Raw genomic sequence first — 9,069 nt, 5'->3', positions numbered from 1 at the left:
TATGGTCTGATTAGCAATATTATTAATGACCATTAACATAAATATAAATATGAAAAATAATCTCAAATTATGATAGTTGATATTTTTGTATAATTAATTATTTATTGTCTTAGCGTTAGGGATGACAAAAAGATCCGATCTGACCCTTGGCCTAATTGACCCAACATTAATTTTTAGGGGTTTTGCCTGAATTCAAGGGATTAAGAGACGAACTATGACTCAATTGCATTGGAATCAAGGTCAGAGTCTTACCAAAAAAACCCGACCCTACCCTTAACCCTTAAATGAATTTTTTAAAATTAAACACAGCGCTTAAAAGTTAAAACACACATACCATACATATAGTCACAATTCACTCCATAAAAAAGTTATCTTTGTTTCATATTAATTTGATAGTTTGTATTTGATTTATTTACTTGTTAATTTTGTTAGATTGCTACAAGTTGTATTGTTGTTAAAGCTAAATAGGTCGGGAAGAAAGATTCTGAGGTTGGGTTGAATGACATACATCTGAGTCGAGCACATTATTTCTTTTTATTTTTTATTTTTTCATTTTGCTTCTCATCAACTCCGTCAACGTCTTTTGTACATCATCTTTAGTCTTTTTGATGGAATTATTTGGTTGTTAATGGTATTGTCCCAAAAATTCATCTTTACATCTTCATGTTCTTTATTTTTTTCAATCAAATTCTTCAATGTAATGATCCATTTCATTTACGCAACTTTTGCGTGGATTTCATGATTAATTTTTATGGGTTAAACTTTCATTTGCCTTGAAACTACTTAGATATGCCACCTGTTTGACAAAATTCCTAACAGAAGAAAAAGCTAAAATCCAAAAAAATTAAAAAATTATAGTTTCAGTTGATATTCTTACTAAAGGAAGTTCAAAGATATAGTTCTGGTGTTAAAAATAGTAAAAAAAAAAAAGCAATAAAAAAATTAATTAATGACAAATCTGTAAAAAAAAAAATCTAATTGAATTTTGCTATAGTTGGTTGATACGATGATGACGGATGTCGAAGGGTGTTACGTAAGACGATAGAGGAGAAATCAAGAATAATTTCGGCCGCTCAGAAGATTAATAGCTGTTACATAATAAAAACGATAAAGACGAAAATAAAAAGATGAAGTCAATTAATTGCAACCCGCTCAAAAGGTTACCCCGTGCCAGCTCAATTTATCTAATAATTAAATACAGCTGTTAGATTAAATAAAAAGGCATCCAACGGATTTATTTAATATAAAAAAAATTGGTATGATATAACTGTTGCAATATAGTTGGACCGCAATTAAGCACACAAATGAGATGTACGTATAATAAGAATCAAGGCTACTATGTAATAGATATAATAAAATAATCATGAGCATTGTAAGCATATAGACGTGAAAATTGATTTCAAATCATGTCGGTCGGTAACTTTTTTTTTTTTAAATTTCTGCAGCTATTCTAAATGATTTAAATAAAAAAGATTGTCCTTCTCGGATAACTGGTTGCCAAGACCAGAGACCTTCAGACCTATCTTCCCTCCATCTTTGCCCGTAAGCTCAGTTGTGGCAGATTTAATTAAGGCTGATAATCAATGGGATGAAATAAAAATTCGACAGCACTTCTTGGATGTGGACACCACAGAGATCCTCAAGATTCCCCTTCCAGCTGAGGAAGCTGAAGACGAAGTGCTTTGGCATTACGACAAGAGAGGGATCTACTCTGTCAAGAGTAGGTATCAGCTAGCATTGAGATCAAAATTTCCAGATTCCACCAGCTGCACAGAGGCTTCCCACAAGTACTGGAGTGCTCTTTGGACTCTGGAGCTGCCTGAGAAGCTAAAAATTTTCATGTGGCGGGCCTCTAATAATCTGCTTCCATCGGCGGAAAATCTGTGGAAAAGGAAGGTAGTGAAGGAGCCAACTTGTAAGCGATGCAAGCTTAGTGTTGAAACTATCAGCCATGCTCTCTTGGAATGTAAGGCAGCAAGGAAAATTTGGCTCCAATCCCCCTTTCCAGCCCCTAGATTAGAAGCTAATTCTCAGGACATTTTCAGCATTCTGCAGAAAATGGCTAATGAGCTGAGGAAATCAGATCTGGAATTAATGGTAGCTCTGTGTTGGTCAGCCTGGTATGCTAGGAACAAATGTATCTTTGATGGCAGGGAGATTAATCCTATTATATCAGCGGCTAAAGCGGAGTCGGTTGTGACAGCTTTTCAGAGAGTCAGGAAGCCCCAGCAAGCTCACATCTCCATCTCCATAAAAGAGAAGCAGCAGGAGTGGCTCCCCCCTCCCCAGAATGTTTTTAAAGTCAATGTGGATGCTGCTCTTAATTCGAAGAATCTGAGTGCAGGAGTGGGAGCTGTGATTAAAGACTCTCATGGGAAGATAGTTGCGGCTGGGGTAAATCAGAACCTCCTAAAGGGGTCAGCGAGCTTGGCTGAAGCAGAGGCGGTGCTTTGGGGCCTTCAGCTGGCAAGAAAGGCGGATGTATCCTCTTTGATTATTGAGTCTGATTGTTTAGAGGTGGTCCAGCTAGTGAACAACACCAAGGGCAGCAGATCAGAAATTTATTGGACAATTCTGGCAATCCAAAACCAGATGAAGTTCTTCCAGAAAGTGGTTGTCAATCACATTCCAAGACACTGTAATGCTTGTGCCCATTACCTAGCTAAGATAGCTTTGGGGAAAATCTCTCCCTGTATGTGGCTGGGGAATATTCCAGTTGAATTGTATGATATCATTAAGGTGTTGTGATTAATGAAAGGTTTACTTTCTTTTCAAAAAAAAATAAAATAAAAAAGATTGTCAATATCCCTCAATTGCAATTAAAATATACCACTTACTCCTATTATTTTTGTAATATTCAAAAACTAGAGGGTACATAATATTTCAACGAAAAGAGAATTAAATGGGTCATTTATTTGATAATTTATCTTGAGAATTGATAAGTATATATTTTCTTTATATTTTACTATTAATTTCTCCATCTTTTTCTTGTTTTGGTCTTAAATATTCTAATTATTTTAGTTAATTTTTAATTTAGTTATTTTTTAAATTGTATTTTATTATGTTAATTTTTATCTTAGTTTTTATATTTTGTTATTTTATGTATATTCTAGAATTAAAGAGGAATTAAATCGGAATATTTAAGAAGAAATCTACTTGAAAGAATTAGAAAAGGAAATAATTGAAGATTTTTTGGAAGACAAGAAACCGAAGCCAATAAATTAATACATGCACATTTAGAAGCTTATGGCGGTTTTATGGAGATTAATGAAGACTTTCGGAACAAGCATGCATGAAATAGAAACTTATTTAATGTGCGTGGCTTTATAAGTTGCATGCAATATTCACGTGACCAATTTAAAAAGATCGCGCGCACACAACAAAAAGCAGATTGAAGAGAGTAAGGGGCAGTCACAATAAGAAAAAAAGAAAAAGGAGAAGCCGAAAGGAATTAAATTGGAGCAGCAGCTGCTTGAATTAATCTCTATGACTGATTTTATCGACTCTCTTATTCCAATTCCATCATGTTAGGTTAGACTTTTTTATTTGATTGAAGGTGAATTCAAAACCCTAAACATGATATGTAATTAATATTCAATTTCTATCGTTCAATTTGTTTAATTGAGATTGTTTATGGTCTTTTATAATTAAAGTAAAACCTTTATATAGTCATATTGTTGGGACTTGAGAAATTTATTCTTATAAAGAGGATATAACTCAATAGAGGTATAGTATAAAAATTATTATCTTTACTTAATTATCCCTAATGCAAGTGATATAGAGGTAAATTATGTCATGTATTAATAAGTGAGTTAAATTTAATGTATAGACATTAATAAATTTATTAGTAAGTGAGTCAAATTCAATGGATAGATATTAATAAAAAAGATATATAGTTTCAAAAAACTAATACAAAAATTGTCATGCCAAGAAGTTACATACTTGAGAAGTTATAAATATTTTGGCTTCAATAAGAAGATGCCTATGCTAACCAATTAATACATACCCGTAAATTGAAAGATGTGGTTGCAACTTTAAAGAACAAATCATTCACAAGCAATTTTAGAAAGATATTTTGTTCTATCTTAATTATTTAATGTAACATGACATATATTTTTGAAATTTTATTATTATGTGGAGGTAAGTTTATTAAGACAAGACCTATAAAAAATATAACTTATTACAATGTGAAGTTTATTATTAATTATAACTAGAACCAAGTTGGGATCACAATTTTTTATTACTATGAAGAGGTTATTCCTATATAGAGTATTCTTATTTGTAGGTTCTACTGTATTTATGATTTTAATATTGTCTTATTTGAGTGGCCAATTAGACAGGACTTCAATAAATTCTATTGCTAGACTAAAATTCTTGATCCGTAATTTTCTTGATATTTTAATCATTAGTAGTAAATTAAAATCAGTTATTTCAATTGGAGAACATAACCTATGTTAACTAATCTGAGCTTGTGTATTTATTGCCTAGATCAACCTAATGTCTTTCTCTACTTAATGCTTCCATTATCTTAAATTTAAAGAGATTATTTTAAATTTTTTAATTGTTAGAGACTAGGTAAAAAATTTATTTTGCCGAACAACACATTAAAGAAAGATAGAGATTAACATAGCTTATTGTTGTCTACGGTTGATAGTTTCAATAGAAATTAATGATTGAATTGATATATTATGTCCATGTTTGACGCTTTGACCAAAGTTTTCATCATTATTATTTCTTTCCCATTTAATTAGAGTTTTTACTAAATTATTGTTTTCATAGTTTTAATTTTTTTTTGCTATTTAGTTAAAAATTCATAAAATCCCATCTTTTATTTATAGTTGGTTTTTTCTTTAGTTAGATTAATAGGTATTTTCTATTATTCTTATTATTATTACTATTGCTGCTACTGCTACTATTATTATTTTATTTTAAGTCTTTGTCTTAGAGTTGATAATAAATACAACTAGCATAGTCTTTGTGGGATCGAATCTTACTCACTCTATATTAGTTGTTTATATCATTAGTAAGATTTTAAATTTAGTGCACCCTAACGACACTCCTAGGTATATAAAATATGTATTTATTATAATAAAAATATTTAAAAAATAATAAAAGTACAAGAAAATATCTTATTATTAATTTTTTATTCACATCAAAACATATATGTACATTCATATTACTTCAACGATGTTATGAATCATTATATCTGAAAATGATTTAAGTCTTTCACTACCAATACATTTTCTTTACGCCCATTTTGATAAATTCAATTAATAATCTTAGTATTTAATGTGTATTCTTAAATAATTTTATTTTTCAATTATTCAACCATTTTTTTCCCCAAGTTTAATGTTAGCCAAATTAGTCAATATTTATATGTTTCAATGCAACAAAAAAAAAAAAATTATTTGTAACAAGTCACTTTGTTAATTTGATAGTTGGTCATATTTTATTCAGGAAATGGGTTGGATTGGTATTGGTTTCAATGTAGTTAAATAATTTTATTAGGTCTGTTGTACTTATTCAATTTAATAAGTACATTGTTTTAGAATTGAGAAATTGTATGATTCGAATATTTAGTATTCTCTTATTTATTCCTTATATCTACTATTTAGGTAGAATACTCTCACCCATTTTTACTGAAAAATCGAAAGTGAAAAAAACCTCAAAAACACAAACAAGAGATGTAGACATAAAAATAATTTCAAAAGGATGAGACTAAATAAGAACAAGAGATATCCACCTATATGAATCATTATATGAGCTTATTATAATTTTTAGGGAAATTGATCAGAAGCAATTATTATTTAAGTAAAATAATCATTTTTCTACCTTTTTTATTATAATATTTTTAGAAATCTTTGGGTAAAGCCCAAACTAATTTTTAACCCCTGCTTTCCTATAATTTAATCGAATGGCCAGTAAAATAAATCTATTTGGATTTTTTTCGTGGCATTTACTATTTTACCAATATGATTTAGTAAAACTAACTATTATAAAAAATAAATTATAGTTTACCCCTTCATAAATTGGTATACATCATTTCAATTTATTTCTCAAATTATTAAAACATCAATAAGATCCTATTTTACCATTCAAAAGATTTGGTAAGTTGTGGTCGCGTTGATAAAATTCTTCATGAATTTTTTTGCTTATTTCACGGTAAATTGGGAAAGTTTCATGGCTTTAATAGTTGGATAAAACCAATAAAGGACAATTATCTACTGATCACCCGATCTTTCAAAATTTTTTTTTCAAAAATACACTAATACTTTTTTTTCTTTGTAGAATTTCACCTGAAGTTAACAATGTTTTTCACTCGTCCACTGTCGTTTTAACTTTTTAGAACCTTGCTAACGTCATAGGGCAAAAATTATCATTTTACCTTAATAGCAAAAAACGATGTTGTTCAAACAAGATTGAAATAGAAGAAAAAATGGCAATTATCTACCAACCACTCGATTTTTCTAGCTTTTCAAAAAATACACAAATATTTTTTTTCTTTTTAGAATTCTACCTGAAGTTAACAATATTTTTCACTCGTCCACGACTGTCTTAACTCTATCATAACTTTGACATGACTCAAAAGTGATTGATTACGTGTATATATTAGACTTAGAGTGTCTAGTCATAATATAACCTAATAAGTCCAGGGTCGAACTAAAGGGAAATATAATTTTGGTAGTAAATTATTAAATAAGAATAATTGTAGAAAAAGAAGTTAAGAAGGAAGAGTCTAAATAAATAAATAAAAATGTTAAGGTTATATAATCCACTCTTGGTATTAAAATCATGATCATAATACGCTTTCATATTTATATTTCACATTTTTTTCAATTTGAAAATTGTGTGACTCAGTTCTAGTTAATCACCCTGACACGAATCAAAAGTGTTATTACTCTTAAGTATAAGAGTATCTAGTTATAATATAACCTCGTGAGTCCGAGGTTTAACCACAGAGAATTTAAAATCTAATAGTCAATTCATTAAACAAAGAAAATTAAATTCGAGAAAAAAATTAATAGGAATCAATCAAAAAATATGATAAGGTTTCATAATCCACTCTTAGATTTTTAATTATGATTATAACAACTCTCTCATATTTTTATTTTGCATTTATTTTGCCAGTTAATTATTATGCCATTTAGTTCTTAACTAACCATTAATGTGATAAATCTGCGACCAAGTACCTAATATGCCACAACTATATTAAAGTGTCGAAATTATATCAAAATACCATATAAATCTAAAGAGATTTAGATCTATAAATTAACATGACTTAAAAGAAACTGATAAAAAAGAAAAATAAAACAAATAAAATAAACTTTAAGACTCACTTGTGAGAGTAATTAATCAATAATTTGAATCCTTAAACTTTACCTTTCATCTCAGATCAGAAAATTAGCCACTTATATTAAAAAACAAAACACTCATTTTATTTAACAAACTTCTAAAATATATTACAAGAAAATGAACTACAAAAAAGAAGAAATTTCTCTCAATCCTCAATCTCATAGCTTCCTCTCATCTCTTCAACTCTGCCCCCATACTGCTTGCATCCCTTCATCTTTTATAGTTAAGGAATGCATCCTCTTATTTTTTTTAATAATATGCATACATTCATGTATGATAATTAGGTGGCAAAATGGCCACGGGCCACCTGACTATCACATCTCACTTTGCCTTTTTTTTTTGAAATTTTTATTTATTTTTATTAATTACATCTTCTTAAAATACATTCTAAATAGCTCCAACTATTCTTCTTTATTCCTGATTTCAGTTCCAATTCCCTCTTTATTCCTGAAATATTTACAATATAAAAATTAACATACCTCAAATTAATTTTAACATAAAAATTTATTAGGGGAGCGTTAAGATAACTTATGAATAATGAGCACATTAATCAACACTATGAGTAAAAAATTGATAATTTTAAACTTATTAAATATACACTTTTTAGTCTCAATTACACCCTATAAATAAATATGGTAATTAAGTATATAATGTGCCACAGTTGTATTAAAGTGCTCATACTATCGTATTGGTGTGTTTATAAAAGATCTAAAAACCCACATAGATCCTAGAGGATTTACATTTATAAATTCTAACCACTATATGGATAAATATGATGATTAAGTACATAATATGCCACAGCAGTATTGAGGTGTGCCCACTATCATATTGGTGTATCAACATTATATCTAAACACCAACATAGATCTAAGTGGATCTAGATCTATAAATTATAAAAATGTAATTAGGGCAAAATAGTTAACAACTACAATATGCAATCTGATTTTTTTTTTGGTCATTTATTTAGGGCAAAGCAATCACTTTACGTTTGTGGCAAAAAATTCATTTGACCAATATTCCATTAATTGTCTTAGTTTTGTCAATGGGAAAGTGGATTAGTGAGAACAATATCAACTTTAGGTGGAATTCTACAAAAGAAAAAAATGCTTGTATATTTTTGAAAAAAATCCAAAAGATCGGATGGTCGGTGAATAATTACCCAACAATAAACGCTATTTCAGTATACCCCGCTTCATAAATTAAGAAATTTCATGTTGTTTAGGCTACTTAGGCTGCATTTGGCACACAAGATTAGATTGGATTAAATATTATGATTGGACTGGATTAGTTTATATTGGATTAGATTGGATTTTACAATACTATATTATGTTCGATATATCGGATTGGACAATGTTAAATCATATTTAAACATAAAAAAATGTTTATGAATATTTAAGAGTAATAATTAAAATTAATTTAAAAGTAATTAATAAGAACATTAAATATATAGTAAATTAGTTATTTATAGTTATAATTATAATAAACAAATATAAGTTAATAAAACTATTTAATTATTTAATAAATTTTTATCATATATTATATTTTTTTATTTTGCCAAAAAATTAGCAAATAATATATAAAAAATCAATTAATTAAATGTATTATTAATTTTCATGATTATTTTTAATATTACATTGGTGATTATTAAAAATTAATAAATCAATTATTGTAATAAATTATTAAATAGTTAATTTTATTGGAGTAAAGCGCCAATTTA

This window comes from Citrus clementina, unplaced genomic scaffold (genome assembly GCF_000493195.1).
Source record: "Citrus clementina cultivar Clemenules unplaced genomic scaffold, Citrus_clementina_v1.0 scaffold_2, whole genome shotgun sequence".
Lineage (NCBI taxonomy): Eukaryota > Viridiplantae > Streptophyta > Magnoliopsida > Sapindales > Rutaceae > Citrus > Citrus x clementina.
The sequence above is the reverse complement of the archived record's forward strand: the minus strand, read 5'-3'. Positions refer to the sequence as shown.